Raw genomic sequence first — 14,882 nt, 5'->3', positions numbered from 1 at the left:
GCTTCTGACCGCTCACCTCTTGAGTTGCCATTGGCCGCTAATCGTGAGCCGCTGACTACTGGCCGCTGCCTCTGCTATTCCTGCCACTCCTGATGCTCTGGTAACATATGCTGCCCCCTGTGCTGTCTGGCGTTCTCTTCTGCTGCCATGCCTGTTGCTGGATGTGTTCCCCAGCCTGAGGCGTCGTTTGGTCCCTGCCTGACTCATGCGGCTTTCCTGGCGCAGTTTGTGTGTTTTGGGCGCACTCTGTGTGCCTGATGTGTCGGAGACTGATGTGCCAGGAGGCTGGTTTTTTTTGAGGGCCAATTCTGCTCCATGGACGGCTTTATAGCATTGGCTGCGGTTTTTCTTGCCGTTACAACCGGACCTACGTAACTTGCTCTCCTATGAAGTAAACCCCGCGGTGGCGTTTGCTCTTGAGAAGGTCCCCGGTTATGAGAAGACGGTGTATAAATTCTTTGTGGCATTAGAGATATCACGTACATCAGCTACTCTAGCTGCGCTTGCCTGCAATGAACGCTGCCCGTTTTTTCCCCATTTTTTGGCTGGCCAATGACTACACCGCATTAAAAATTATTATGCAAATGTTATTTTTCGCTGATTTTCCTAAATAGTCGATGCAATGACAGTCAGTATAATCTTCAGCATCAACCGCGGGAGGATAATGAGAAATTTATTGATAAATCTCCGAATGAGAACAGATTTTTTTGTTTCACATTATTATACACAACAGAGATCAGAACGTTTACAGGTTGTAAATATACTAAAATGGTCATTTGTTGAATTTGCAGCATCAAAAGCTCTTTCATTCCAAAAAACACTTACCAGGACAAGTTACATGTTACACAAGACCCTTCTCTGATATCACCTGCACAGGACAAGTTACATGTTACACAGGACCCTTCTCTGATATCACCTGCACAGCACAAGTTACATGTTACACAGGACCCTCCTCTGATATCACCTGCACAGGACAAGTTACATGTTACACAGGACCCTTCTCTGATATCACCTGCACAGGACAAGTTACATGTTACACAGGACCCTTCTCTGATATCACCTGCACAGCACAAGTTACATGTTACACAGGACCCTTCTCTGATATCACCTGCACAGGACAAGTTACATGTTACACAGGACCCTTCTCTGATATCACCTGCACAGCACAAGTTACATGTTACACAGGACCCTTCTCTGATATCACCTGCACAGCACAAGTTACATGTTACACAGGACCCTCCTCTGATATCACCTGCACAGGACAAGTTACATGTTACACAGGACCCTTCTCTGATATCACCTGCACAGCACAAGTTACATGTTACACAGGACCCTTCTCTGATATCACCTGCACAGGACAAGTTACATGTTACACAGGACCCTTCTCTGATATCACCTGCACAGCACAAGTTACATGTTACACAGGACCCTTCTCTGATATCACCTGCACAGCACAAGTTACATGTTACACAGGACCCTTCTCTGATATCACCTGCACAGGACAAGTTACATGTTACACAGGACCCTTCTCTGATATCACCGGCACAGCACAAGTTACATGTTACACAGGACCCTCCTCTGATATCACCTGCACAGGACAAGTTACATGTTACACAGGACCCTCCTCTGATATCACCTGCACAGGACAAGTTACATGTTACACAGGACCCTTCTCTGATATCACCTGCACAGCACAAGTTACATGTTACACAGGACCCTTCTCTGATATCACCTGCACAGGACAAGTTACATGTTACACAGGACCCTTCTCTGATATCACCTGCACAGCACAAGTTACATGTTACACAGGACCCTTCTCTGATATCACCTGCACAGGACAAGTTACATGTTACACAGGACCCTTCTCTGATATCACCTGCAGAGGACAAGTTACATGTTACACAGGACCCTTCTCTGATATCACCTGCAGAGGACAAGTTACATGTTACACAGGACCCTTCTCTGATATCACCTGCACAGCACAAGTTACATGTTACACAGGACCCTTCTCTGATATCACCTGCACAGGACAAGTTACATGTTACACAGGACCCTCCTCTGATATCACCTGCACAGCACAAGTTACATGTTACACAGGACCCTTCTCTGATATCACCGGCACAGCACAAGTTACAAGTTACACAGGACCCTCCTCTGATATCACCTGCACAGGACAAGTTACATGTTACACAGGACCCTTCTCTGATATCACCTGCACAGCACAAGTTACATGTTACACAGGACCCTTCTCTGATATCACCTGCACAGCACAAGTTACATGTTACACAGAACCCTTCTCTGATATCACCTGCACAGGACAAGTTACATGTTACACAGGACCCTTCTCTGATATCACCTGCACAGCACAAGTTACATGTTACACAGGACCCTTCTCTGATATCACCTGCACAGCACAAGTTACATGTTACACAGGACCCTTCTCTGATATCACCTGCACTGCACAAGTTACATGTTACACAGGACCCTTCTCTGATATCACCTGCACAGCACAAGTTACATGTTACACAGGACCCTTCTCTGATATCACCTGCACAGCACAAGTTACATGTTACACAGGACCCTCCTCTGATATCACCTGCACAGGACAAGTTACATGTTACACAGGACCCTCCTCTGATATCACCTGCACAGCACAAGTTACATGTTACACAGGACCCTCCTCTGATATCACCTGCACAGGACAAGTTACATGTTACACAGGACCCTTCTCTGATATCACCTGCACAGGACAAGTTACATGTTACACAGGACCCTCCTCTGATATCACCTGCACAGGACAAGTTACATGTTACACAGGACCCTCCTCTGATATCACCTGCACAGGACAAGTTACATGTTACACAGGACCCTCCTCTGATATCACCTGCACAGCACAAGTTACATGTTACACAGGACCCTTCTCTGATATCACCTGCACAGGACAAGTTACATGTTACACAGGACCCTCCTCTGATATCACCTGCACAGGACAAGTTACATGTTACACAGGACCCTTCTCTGATATCACCTGCACAGCACAAGTTACATGTTACACAGGACCCTTCTCTGATATCACCTGCACAGGACAAGTTACATGTTACACAGGACCCTTCTCTGATATCACCTGCACAGGACAAGTTACATGTTACACAGGACCCTCCTCTGATATCACCTGCACAGCACAAGTTACATGTTACACAGGACCCTTCTCTGATATCACCTGCACAGCACAAGTTACATGTTACACAGGACCCTTCTCTGATATCACCTGCACAGGACAAGTTACATGTTACACAGGACCCTCCTCTGATATCACCTGCACAGCACAAGTTACATGTTACACAGGACCCTTCTCTGATATCACCTGCACAGCACAAGTTACATGTTACACAGGACCCTTCTCTGATATCACCTGCACAGGACAAGTTACATGTTACACAGGACCCTCCTCTGATATCACCTGCACAGCACAGGTTACATGTTACACAGGACCCTTCTCTGATATCACCTGCACAGCACAAGTTACATGTTACACAGGACCCTTCTCTGATATCACCTGCACAGCACAAGTTACATGTTACACAGGACCCTTCTCTGATATCACCTGCACAGCACAAGTTACATGTTACACAGGACCCTCCTCTGATATCACCTGCACAGCACAAGTTACATGTTACACAGGACCCTTCTCTGATATCACCTGCACAGCACAAGTTACATGTTACACAGGACCCTTCTCTGATATCACCTGCACAGGACAAGTTACATGTTACACAGGACCCTCCTCTGATATCACCTGCACAGCACAGGTTACATGTTACACAGGACCCTTCTCTGATATCACCTGCACAGCACAAGTTACATGTTACACAGGACCCTCCTCTGATATCACCTGCACAGCACAAGTTACATGTTACACAGGACCCTCCTCTGATATCACCTGCACAGCACAAGTTACATGTTACACAGGACCCTCCTCTGATATCACCTGCACAGGACAAGTTACATGTTACACAGGACCCTCCTCTGATATCACCTGCACAGCACAAGTTACATGTTACACAGGACCCTCCTCTGATATCACCTGCACAGCACAAGTTACATGTTACACAGGACCCTCCTCTGATATCACCTGCACAGCACAAGTTACATGTTACACAGGACCCTTCTCTGATATCACCTGCACAGCACAAGTTACATGTTACACAGGACCCTTCTCTGATATCACCTGCACAGGACAAGTTACATGTTACACAGGACCCTCCTCTGATATCACCTGCACAGCACAAGTTACATGTTACACAGGACCCTCCTCTGATATCACCCGCACAGGACAAGTTACATGTTACACAGGACCCTTCTCTGATATCACCCGCACAGGACAAGTTACATGTTACACAGGACCCTCCTCTGATATCACCTGCACAGCACAAGTTACATGTTACACAGGACCCTCCTCTGATATCACCTGCACAGGACAAGTTACATGTTACACAGGACCCTTCTCTGATATCACCTGCACAGCACAAGTTACATGTTACACAGGACCCTTCTCTGATATCACCTGCACAGCACAAGTTACATGTTACACAGGACCCTTCTCTGATATCACCTGCACAGCACAAGTTACATGTTACACAGGACCCTTCTCTGATATCACCTGCACAGCACAAGTTACATGTTACACAGGACCCTCCTCTGATATCACCTGCACAGGACAAGTTACATGTTATACAGGACCCTTCTCTGATATCACCTGCACAGGACAAGTTACATGTTACACAGGACCCTCCTCTGATATCACCTGCACAGCACAAGTTACATGTTACACAGGACCCTCCTCTGATATCACCTGCACAGCACAAGTTACATGTTACACAGGACCCTTCTCTGATATCACCTGCACAGGACAAGTTACATGTTACACAGGACCCTTCTCTGATATCACCTGCACAGCACAAGTTACATGTTACACAGGACCCTCCTCTGATATCACCTGCACAGGACAAGTTACATGTTACACAGGACCCTCCTCTGATATCACCTGCACAGCACAAGTTACATGTTACACAGGACCCTCCTCTGATATCACCTGCACAGCACAAGTTACATGTTACACAGGACCCTTCTCTGATATCACCTGCACAGCACAAGTTACATGTTACACAGGACCCTCCTCTGATATCACCTGCACAGGACAAGTTACATAGGACCCCTTCTCTGATATCACCTGCACAGCACAAGTTACATGTTACACAGGACCCTTCTCTGATATCACCTGCACAGGACAAGTTACATGTTACACAGGACCCTCCTCTGATATCACCTGCACAGCACAAGTTACATGTTACACAGGACCCTTCTCTGATATCACCTGCACAGCACAAGTTACATGTTACACAGGACCCTTCTCTGATATCACCTGCACAGCACAAGTTACATGTTACACAGGACCCTTCTCTGATATCACCTGCACAGCACAAGTTACATGTCACACAGGACCCTCCTCTGATATCACCTGCACAGGACAAGTTACATGTTACACAGGACCCTTCTCTGATATCACCTGCACAGCACAAGTTACATGTTACACAGGACCCTTCTCTGATATCACCTGCACAGGACAAGTTACATGTTACACAGGACCCTCCTCTGATATCACCTGCACAGCACAAGTTACATGTCACACAGGACCCTCCTCTGATATCACCTGCACAGCACAAGTTACATGTTACACAGGACCCTCCTCTGATATCACCTGCACAGCACAAGTTACATGTTACACAGGACCCTCCTCTGATATCACCTGCACAGGACAAGTTACATGTTACACAGGACCCTCCTCTGATATCACCTGCACAGGACAAGTTACATGTTACACAGGACCCTCCTCTGATATCACCTGCACAGCACAAGTTACATGTTACACAGGACACTTCTCTGATATCACCTGCGCAGCACAAGTTACATGTCACACAGGACACTTCTCTGATATCACCTGCGCAGCACAAGTTACATGTCACACAGGACCCTTCTCTGATATCACCTGCACAGGACAAGTTACATGTCACACAGGACCCTCCTCTGATATCACCTGCACAGCACAAGTTACATGTCACACAGGACCCTCCTCTGATATCACCTGCACAGCACAAGTTACATGTTACACAGGACCCTCCTCTGATATCACCTGCACAGCACAAGTTACATGTTACACAGGACCCTTCTCTGATATCACCTGCACAGGACAAGTTACATGTTACACAGGACCCTCCTCTGATATCACCTGCACAGGACAAGTTACATGTTACACAGGACCCTCCTCTGATATCACCTGCACAGCACAAGTTACATGTTACACAGGACACTTCTCTGATATCACCTGCGCAGCACAAGTTACATGTCACACAGGACCCTTCTCTGATATCACCTGCACAGCACAAGTTACATGTTACACAGGACCCTCCTCTGATATCACCTGCACAGCACAAGTTACAGGTCACACAGGACCCTCCTCTGATATCACCTGCACAGGACAAGTTACATGTTACACAGGACCCTTCTCTGATATCACCTGCACAGGACAAGTTACATGTTACACAGGACCCTCCTCTGATATCACCTGCACAGGACAAGTTACATGTTACACAGGACCCTTCTCTGATATCACCTGCACAGGACAAGTTACATGTCACACAGGACCCTTCTCTGATATCACCTGCACAGGACAAGTTACATGTTACACAGGACCCTTCTCTGATATCACCTGCACAGGACAAGTTACATGTTACACAGGACCCTCCTCTGATATCACCTGCACAGGACAAGTTACATGTTACACAGGACCCTTCTCTGATATCACCTGCACAGCACAAGTTACATGTTACACAGGACCCTTCTCTGATATCACCTGCACAGCACAAGTTACATGTTACACAGGACCCTTCTCTGATATCACCTGCACAGGACAAGTTACATAGGACCCTTCTCTGATATCACCCGCACAGCACAAGTTACATGTTACACAGGACCCTCCTCTGATATCACCTGCACAGGACAAGTTACATGTTACACAGGACCCTCCTCTGATATCACCTGCACAGCACAAGTTACATGTTACACAGGACCCTTCTCTGATATCACCTGCACAGCACAAGTTACATGTTACACAGGACCCTTCTCTGATATCACCTGCACAGCACAAGTTACATGTTACACAGGACCCTTCTCTGATATCACCTGCACAGAACAAGTTACATGTTACACAGGACCCTCCTCTGATATCACCTGCACAGCACAAGTTACATGTTACACAGGACCCTTCTCTGATATCACCTGCACAGGACAAGTTACATGTTACACAGGACCCTCCTCTGATATCACCTGCACAGGACAAGTTACATGTTACACAGGACCCTCCTCTGATATCACCTGCACAGGACAAGTTACATGTTACACAGGACCCTTCTCTGATATCACCTGCACAGCACAAGTTACATGTTACACAGGACCCTCCTCTGATATCACCTGCACAGCACAAGTTACATGTTACACAGGACCCTCCTCTGATATCACCTGCACAGCACAAGTTACATGTTACACAGGACCCTTCTCTGATATCACCTGCACAGGACAAGTTACATGTTACACAGGACCTTCTCTGATATCACCTGCACAGGACAAGTTACATGTTACACAGGACCCTCCTCTGATATCACCTGCACAGGACAAGTTACATGTTACACAGGACCCTCCTCTGATATCACCTGCACAGCACAAGTTACATGTTACACAGGACCCTTCTCTGATATCACCGGCACAGGACAAGTTACATGTTACACAGGACCCTCCTCTGATATCACCTGCACAGGACAAGTTACATGTTACACAGGACCCTCCTCTGATATCACCTGCACAGGACAAGTTACATGTTACACAGGACCCTTCTCTGATATCACCTGCACAGCACAAGTTACATGTTACACAGGACCCTCCTCTGATATCACCTGCACAGCACAAGTTACATGTTACACAGGACCCTCCTCTGATATCACCTGCACAGCACAAGTTACATGTTACACAGGAGCCTCCTCTGATATCACCTGCACAGCACAAGTTACATGTTACACAGGACCCTCCTCTGATATCACCTGCACAGGACAAGTTACATGTTACACAGGACCCTCCTCTGATATCACCTGCACAGGACGAGTTACATGTTACACAGGACCCTTCTCTGATATCACCTGCACAGGACAAGTTACATGTTACACAGGACCCTTCTCTGATATCACCGGCACAGGACAAGTTACATGTTACACAGGACCCTCCTCTGATATCACCTGCACAGCACAAGTTACATGTTACACAGGACCCTTCTCTGATATCACCTGCACAGGACATGTTACATGTTACACAGGACCCTTCTCTGATATCACCTGCACAGCACAAGTTACATGTTACACAGGACCCTTCTCTGATATCACCGGCACAGGACAAGTTACATGTTACACAGGACCCTCCTCTGATATCACCTGCACAGCACAAGTTACATGTTACACAGGACCCTTCTCTGATATCACCTGCACAGCACAAGTTACATGTTACACAGGACCCTTCTCTGATATCACCTGCACAGGACAAGTTACATGTCACACAGGACCCTTCTCTGATATCACCTGCACAGGACAAGTTACATGTTACACAGGACCCTTCTCTGATATCACCTGCACAGGACAAGTTACATGTTACACAGGACCCTCCTCTGATATCACCTGCACAGGACAAGTTACATGTTACACAGGACCCTTCTCTGATATCACCTGCACAGCACAAGTTACATGTTACACAGGATCCTTCTCTGATATCACCTGCACAGCACAAGTTACATGTTACACAGGACCCTTCTCTGATATCACCTGCACAGGACAAGTTACATAGGACCCTTCTCTGATATCACCTGCACAGCACAAGTTACATGTTACACAGGACCCTCCTCTGATATCACCCGCACAGCACAAGTTACATGTTACACAGGACCCTCCTCTGATATCACCTGCACAGGACAAGTTACATGTTACACAGGACCCTCCTCTGATATCACCTGCACAGCACAAGTTACATGTTACACAGGACCCTTCTCTGATATCACCTGCACAGCACAAGTTACATGTTACACAGGACCCTTCTCTGATATCACCTGCACAGCACAAGTTACATGTTACACAGGACCCCTTCTCTGATATCACCTGCACAGCACAAGTTACATGTTACACAGGACCCTTCTCTGATATCACCTGCACAGGACAAGTTACATGTTACACAGGACCCTCCTCTGATATCACCTGCACAGCACAAGTTACATGTTACACAGGACCCTCCTCTGATATCACCTGCACAGCACAAGTTACATGTTACACAGGACCCTTCTCTGATATTACCTGCACAGAACAAGTTACATGTTACACAGGACCCTCCTCTGATATCACCTGCACAGCACAAGTTACATGTTACACAGGACCCTTCTCTGATATCACCTGCACAGGACAAGTTACATGTTACACAGGACCCTCCTCTGATATCACCTGCACAGGACAAGTTACATGTTACACAGGACCCTTCTCTGATATCACCTGCACAGCACAAGTTACATGTTACACAGGACCCTCCTCTGATATCACCTGCACAGCACAAGTTACATGTTACACAGGACCCTCCTCTGATATCACCTGCACAGCACAAGTTACATGTTACACAGGACCCTTCTCTGATATCACCTGCACAGGACAAGTTACATGTTACACAGGACCTTCTCTGATATCACCTGCACAGGACAAGTTACATGTTACACAGGACCCTCCTCTGATATCACCTGCACAGGACAAGTTACATGTTACACAGGACCCTCCTCTGATATCACCTGCACAGGACAAGTTACATGTTACACAGGACCCTTCTCTGATATCACCTGCACAGCACAAGTTACATGTTACACAGGACCCTCCTCTGATATCACCTGCACAGCACAAGTTACATGTTACACAGGACCCTCCTCTGATATCACCTGCACAGCACAAGTTACATGTTACACAGGAGCCTCCTCTGATATCACCTGCACAGCACAAGTTACATGTTACACAGGACCCTCCTCTGATATCACCTGCACAGGACAAGTTACATGTTACACAGGACCCTCCTCTGATATCACCTGCACAGGACGAGTTACATGTTACACAGGACCCTCCTCTGATATCACCTGCACAGCACAAGTTACATGTTACACAGGACCCTCCTCTGATATCACCTGCACAGCACAAGTTACATGTTACACAGGACCCTCCTCTGATATCACCTGCACAGGACAAGTTACATGTTACACAGGACCCTTCTCTGATATCACCTGCACAGGACAAGTTACATAGGACCCCTTCTCTGATATCACCTGCACAGGACAAGTTACATGTTACACAGGACCCTTCTCTGATATCACCTGCACAGCACAAGTTACATGTTACACAGGACCCTCCTCTGATATCACCTGCACAGCACAAGTTACATGTTACACAGGACCCTTCTCTGATATCACCTGCACTGCACAAGTTACATGTTACACAGGACCCTCCTCTGATATCACCTGCACAGCACAAGTTACATGTTACACAGGACCCTTCTCTGATATCACCTGCACAGCACAAGTTACATGTTACACAGGACCCTCCTCTGATATCACCTGCACAGGACAAGTTACATGTTACACAGGACCCTCCTCTGATATCACCTGCACAGCACAAGTTACATGTTACACAGGACCCTCCTCTGATATCACCTGCACAGCACAAGTTACATGTTACACAGGACCCTCCTCTGATATCACCTGCACAGGACAAGTTACATAGGACCCCTTCTCTGATATCACCTGCACAGGACAAGTTACAGGTTACATAGGACCCTTCTCTGATATCACCTGCACAGGACAAGTTACATGTTACACAGGACCCTTCTCTGATATCACCTGCACAGGACTAGTTACATAGGACCCTTCTCTGATATCACCTGCACAGGACAAGTTACATGTTACACAGGACCCTTTTCTGATATCACCTGCACAGGACAAGTTACATGTTACACAGGACCCTCCTCTGATATCACCTGCACAGCACAAGTTACATGTTACACAGGACCCTCCTCTGATATCACCTGCACAGGACAAGTTACATGTTACACAGGACCCTTCTCTGATATCACCTGCACAGCACAAGTTACATGTTACACAGGACCCTTCTCTGATATCACCTGCACAGGACAAGTTACATAGGACCCCTTCTCTGATATCACCTGCACAGGACAAGTTACATGTTACACAGGACCCTTCTCTGATATCACCTGCACAGCACAAGTTACATGTTACACAGGACCCTCCTCTGATATCACCTGCACAGCACAAGTTACATGTTACACAGGACCCTTCTCTGATATCACCTGCACTGCACAAGTTACATGTTACACAGGACCCTCCTCTGATATCACCTGCACAGCACAAGTTACATGTTACACAGGACCCTTCTCTGATATCACCTGCACAGCACAAGTTACATGTTACACAGGACCCTCCTCTGATATCACCTGCACAGGACAAGTTACATGTTACACAGGACCCTCCTCTGATATCACCTGCACAGCACAAGTTACATGTTACACAGGACCCTCCTCTGATATCACCTGCACAGCACAAGTTACATGTTACACAGGACCCTCCTCTGATATCACCTGCACAGGACAAGTTACATAGGACCCCTTCTCTGATATCACCTGCACAGGACAAGTTACAGGTTACATAGGACCCTTCTCTGATATCACCTGCACAGGACAAGTTACATGTTACACAGGACCCTTCTCTGATATCACCTGCACAGGACTAGTTACATAGGACCCTTCTCTGATATCACCTGCACAGGACAAGTTACATGTTACACAGGACCCTTTTCTGATATCACCTGCACAGGACAAGTTACATGTTACACAGGACCCTCCTCTGATATCACCTGCACAGCACAAGTTACATGTTACACAGGACCCTCCTCTGATATCACCTGCACAGGACAAGTTACATGTTACACAGGACCCTTCTCTGATATCACCTGCACAGCACAAGTTACATGTTACACAGGACCCTTCTCTGATATCACCTGCACAGCACAAGTTACATGTTACACAGGACCCTTCTCTGATATCACCTGCACAGGACAAGTTACATGTTACACAGGACCCTTCTCTGATATCACCTGCACAGGACAAGTTACATGTTACACAGGATCCTTCTCTGATATCACCTGCACAGCACAAGTTACATGTTACACAGGACCCTCCTCTGATATCACCTGCACAGCACAAGTTACATGTTACACAGGACCCTTCTCTGATATCACCTGCACAGGACAAGTTACATGTTACACAGGACCCTCCTCTGATATCACCTGCACAGCACAAGTTACATGTTACACAGGACCCTTCTCTGATATCACCTGCACAGGACATGTTACATGTTACACAGGACCCTTCTCTGATATCACCTGCACAGCACAAGTTACATGTTACACAGGACCCTTCTCTGATATCACCGGCACAGGACAAGTTACATGTTACACAGGACCCTCCTCTGATATCACCTGCACAGCACAAGTTACATGTTACACAGGACCCTTCTCTGATATCACCTGCACAGGACATGTTACATGTTACACAGGACCCTTCTCTGATATCACCTGCACAGGACATGTTACATGTTACACAGGACCCTTCTCTGATATCACCTGCACAGCACAAGTTACATGTTACACAGGACCCTTCTCTGATATCACCTGCACAGCACAAGTTACATGTTACACAGGACCCTTCTCTGATATCACCTGCACAGGACAAGTTACATGTTACACAGGACCCTCCTCTGATATCACCTGCACAGGACAAGTTACATGTTACACAGGACCCTCCTCTGATATCACCTGCACAGGACAAGTTACATGTTACACAGGACCATTCTCTGATATCACCTGCACAGGACAAGTTACATGTTACACAGGACCCTTCTCTGATATCACCTGCACAGCACAAGTTACATGTTACACAGGACCCTTCTCTGATATCACCTGCACAGCACAAGTTACATGTTACACAGGACCCTCCTCTGATATCACCTGCACAGGACAAGTTACATGTTACACAGGACCCTCCTCTGATATCACCTGCACAGGACAAGTTACATGTTACACAGGACCCTTCTCTGATATCACCTGCACAGCACAAGTTACATGTTACACAGGACCCTTCTCTGATATCACCTGCACAGGACAAGTTACATGTTACACAGGACCCTCCTCTGATATCACCTGCACAGCACAAGTTACATGTTACACAGGACCCTTCTCTGATATCACCTGCACAGCACAAGTTACATGTTACACAGGACCCTCCTCTGATATCACCTGCACAGGACAAGTTACATGTTACACAGGACCCTCCTCTGATATCACCTGCACAGCACAAGTTACATGTTACACAGGACCCTCCTCTGATATCACCTGCACAGCACAAGTTACATGTTACACAGGACCCTCCTCTGATATCACCTGCACAGGACAAGTTACATGTTACACAGGACCCTTCTCTGATATCACCTGCACAGCACAAGTTACATGTTACACAGGACCTTCCTCTGATATCACCTGCACAGCACAAGTTACATGTTACACAGGACCCTCCTCTGATATCACCTGCACAGCACAAGTTACATGTTACACAGGACCCTCCTCTGATATCACCTGCACAGGACAAGTTACACAGGACCCTTCTCTGATATCACCTGCACAGCACAAGTTACATGTTACACAGGACCCTTCTCTGATATCACCTGCACAGGACAAGTTACATGTTACACAGGACCCTTCTCTGATATCACCTGCACAGGACAAGTTACATGTTACACAGGACCCTCCTCTGATATCACCTGCACAGCACAAGTTACATGTTACACAGGACCCTTCTCTGATATCACCGGCACAGCACAAGTTACATGTTACACAGGACCCTCCTCTGATATCACCTGCACAGGACAAGTTACATGTTACACAGGACCCTTCTCTGATATCACCTGCACAGGACAAGTTACATGTTACACAGGACCCTCCTCTGATATCACCTGCACAGGACAAGTTACATGTTACACAGGACCCTTCTCTGATATCACCTGCACAGGACAAGTTACATGTTACACAGGACCCTCCTCTGATATCACCTGCACAGCACAAGTTACATGTTACACAGGACCCTTCTCTGATATCACCTGCACAGCACAAGTTACATGTTACACAGGACCCTCCTCTGATATCACCTGCACAGGACAAGTTACATGTTACACAGGACCCTTCTCTGATATCACCTGCACAGCACAAGTTACATGTTACACAGGACCCTCCTCTGATATCACCTGCACAGCACAAGTTACATGTTACACAGGACCCTTCTCTGATATCACCTGCACAGGACAAGTTACATGTTACACAGGACCCTTCTCTGATATCACCTGCACAGCACAAGTTACATGTTACACAGGACCCTTCTCTGATATCACCTGCACAGGACAAGTTACATGTTACACAGGACCCTCCTCTGATATCACCTGCACAGCACAAGTTACATGTTACACAGGACCCTTCTCTGATATCACCTGCACAGCACAAGTTACATGTTACACAGGACCCTTCTGATATCACCTGCACAGCACAAGTTACATGTTACACAGGACCCTCCTCTGATATCACCTGCACAGCACAAGTTACATGTTACACAGGACCCTTCTCTGATATCACCTGCACAGGACAAGTTAC

General features: G+C 46.9%; 1 protein-coding gene across 1 annotated transcript in view; it reads right to left on the bottom strand.

Moving 5' to 3' along the window:
- The window catches only part of STK36 (serine/threonine kinase 36), a 93,693-nt gene that overhangs the window by 29,744 nt on the left and 49,067 nt on the right, over positions 1–14,882 (bottom strand). The gene's annotated exons all lie outside the window — the stretch shown is intronic.

Source organism: Rhinoderma darwinii, unplaced genomic scaffold (genome assembly GCF_050947455.1).
Source record: "Rhinoderma darwinii isolate aRhiDar2 unplaced genomic scaffold, aRhiDar2.hap1 Scaffold_641, whole genome shotgun sequence".
Lineage (NCBI taxonomy): Eukaryota > Metazoa > Chordata > Amphibia > Anura > Rhinodermatidae > Rhinoderma > Rhinoderma darwinii.
Note: the sequence above shows the minus strand (reverse complement) of the source record. Positions and strands in the feature narration are given on the sequence as shown.